The following is a 2,884-nucleotide window of genomic DNA, read 5'->3' as shown; positions in this document are numbered from 1 at the left end:
CAGGGGGAGGTGTGGGGTGCAGGCTCTGGGAGAGAGTTTGGGTGTGGGAGAGGGTGCGGGCTCTGGGAGGAGGTTTGGGGTGCTGGTTCTAGGCTAGGGCAGGGGGTCAGGGTGCAGCACGGGGTCAGGGTGTCAGCACTTCCGAAAGCAGCTGCCACGGCCCTCTGGCAGCGGCTCCTCGGCCGGGGGGGCCAGAGGGTCTCCGTGCACCACTGCCTGCAGGTACCGCCCCTGCAGCTCCATTGGCTGCAGTTCCCGACCAATGGGAGCTGCGGAGTCACACCTCCCTGGTCATCTGCGCCTTCCCCCATATCCTCCTTTGCCTACCTCATGCCTGCCCCTTCCCTCACTTCTCCCTAGCCCCCTGGTGCCAACCTCTCCTTTTTCACCCCCTCTGCCTCCCTGGTTCCTTCCCCTTCCATTCGCCCCTTGTGTCTGCTGGTGCACCCCCCTTCCTTCTGTGCCCCAGTGCATACGCCTTCTCCTGCCTCCCTTTGGCTCCCTAGTGCCCACCCCTCCCCTCTCTTCCCCTAGGCACCAGCCCCTCCCCTCTACCCCATGGTGCCTGCCCCTCCTCTTCCATTCCTCCCCTGGCACTCCTCGCCCACTCTGTCCCCTGGCACCAGCCCCTCCCGTCTCCCTGCTCTGCCCTCCAGTGACCACCCCTACCCTAGCCACCTCCTCTCGCCCAGGTTCCTGCCTCACTCTGTCCCCCTGGTGCCCTCCCCTCCCTCCCCATGCTCCTGGTGCCTGCTCCTTCCCTTACCCCCCATTGCTCTTCTGCCTGCCCCTCCCCTCATTCGTCCCTGCCCCTCCCCTTTTCCTCTCCCAGCATCAGCCCGGCCCCTCCCCGTCACTCTCTTGCCCTCCCATCCCCCACCTCTACTGTCACTTCCCCCCCCACACACACACCCTCCTGTCTTCCCCTCAAGTTCACTCTCATGGGCCCTGACTCCCCTTAAAGGGCAACAACTCCCCAGCACAGCGATTAACGGGGATGAAGGTTAATTTCCCGTTGATCCCAGTGACCAGACCCTGCCCCCGGCCCTGACTCGGTGACTCTCTCCCCAGAGGACATGACTCTGGATCCAGACATGGCAAATCCCTGGCTCATCCTGTCTGAGGATCGGAAACGTGTGAGACGCGGCGACACAAGACAGGATCTGCCCGACAAGCCTGAGAGATTTGATAAATATCCCATTGTCCTGGGCGCTGAGGGGTTCGCGGGCGGGAGGCGTTACTGGGAGGTGGGGGTGGGAGACAAGACTGAGTGGGAACTGGGGGTTTGTAGGGAATCTGTGCGCAGGAAGGGGTGGGTCACATACACTCCTGGGATTGGATACTGGGCCATGTGGCTGAGGAAGGGGGAATACAAGGCCCACACCTCCTCCTGGACACCCCTCCCCGTGAGCGTCAGGCCAAGGCGGGTGGGATTTTCCTGGACTATGAGGCGGGCAAGGTCTCGTTTTACCATGTGACTGACAGGTCCCATCTCTTCACTTTCACTGGCACCTTCTCCAGGACACTCTGCCCTTATTTCAGTGCTGGGGATGAAAACACAGCTCCACTGATAATCTGCCCAGTCCCAGCTCAGGCCGGAGGGAATCTCTGTCCCTGACAGCGACACCCGTGGCACAGATTCTCCCCTCCCTTTCCAGATTCTCACCTCGAGGTTCCAGTCAAAAACCGGACACCTGGCAACCCCTAGCCCTAACCTTTCCCTGTCCCCTGCCACAGGGGTAGCAGACAGTAGTGGATGGGGGTCATTCACTCCTGTCAGAATTTTCTACCCCTGCGAAATCTCAGTGTAAAATATGAAACAGAAAAGATTACTCTAATTTAGAAAATATTATTGTAACAAGGTGTAAATACAAGATTATTTTAATTTACATTTCAACAGTATTTCAAAAGCAAGCATCTAAACATATTTTTAGAAATTGAATTAGTTACCTTTAATCTTTTATTGTTCTCTCAAATCTATTTTGAACTTTAACTTATCTAAAGAACGTGATTTGTATTTCAACTGTGGAATTTCAAAAAATCCAAAATATGTATCTTAACAAAATAAACTATTAAATTGTTAGACTGAGTTGTTCAGTTACAATGTACATGTGTCAAAAACATCACAGCTACACACATGTGTAGCTGCTCTGTCTCTCCCCCTCTCTTTATTGTGTTGACTGGTTCTCTCTGGAAGGCAGGGCACATACACCCACCTCCTGCACTACATCTTTGAAAATTAATAGGTGAAGAAAAGCAATATATTTAAGTTAACTCACACAAGATTATATAATAGTCTTTGAACTTCTGCAAGCATTAATTCATGTGATTTTTAACTTTCTAGCTACATATAATCGGTAACCAAGACATGACTCTTCCTTTCTTTTTCTCACATCAATTAACAAAACACGGTCCCCAACCTCAAATCCTACATATAGAAATCTCCTCTACAATCTCCATTTTTTAGTTTATTTTTCTTCAGAAATATTATTTGCAGGCAATGTATTGTCAGCATCAACTGCTGATTTCCATGTACTGCCAGGCTCTTCATGTTCTTGGTTAGAAGGACACAACAAATATAGTTTGATAAAGAAATAGAGAAGGGGTTGTATTCCTTTATTGAATCATCATAAATTAACTTAATTCTATTAAAGACGCTGGCATTTAATGACACATAACATGAAATTTGGCGAAGCTTTATTGGGAAACCTTTCTTCTCGGCCATAAATCAGTCAAAAGGGTGATATTTTTGTTGTCATGTGAGGTTTAGAGTACAAAGAAAATAAAGTTGCTCCAGGAAATTCATCACAATTCCTCTGGGTTCTGGCCACCACCTTCTGGAATGCTCTGTAAAAATAGTGACCGATTGGTCTAATTCCTTGAA

The 2,884-nt window shown here is 50.7% G+C and overlaps 1 pseudogene across 1 annotated transcript; it reads left to right on the top strand.

Moving 5' to 3' along the window:
- Positions 1-1,076: 1,076 nt before the first annotated feature.
- LOC311530271 (E3 ubiquitin-protein ligase TRIM39 pseudogene) lies at positions 1,077-1,618 on the top strand (annotated as a pseudogene). Its single transcript has one exon. The product of its transcript is annotated as an E3 ubiquitin-protein ligase TRIM39 pseudogene (transcript).
- The last annotated feature ends 1,266 nt before the right edge of the window (positions 1,619-2,884 follow it).

The sequence above is a fragment of the Lepidochelys olivacea genome (assembly GCF_965140295.1).
Source record: "Lepidochelys olivacea isolate rLepOli2 genome assembly, chromosome: 14".
In the NCBI taxonomy this organism is placed as follows: Eukaryota; Metazoa; Chordata; order Testudines; family Cheloniidae; genus Lepidochelys; species Lepidochelys olivacea.
Note: the sequence above shows the minus strand (reverse complement) of the source record. Positions and strands in the feature narration are given on the sequence as shown.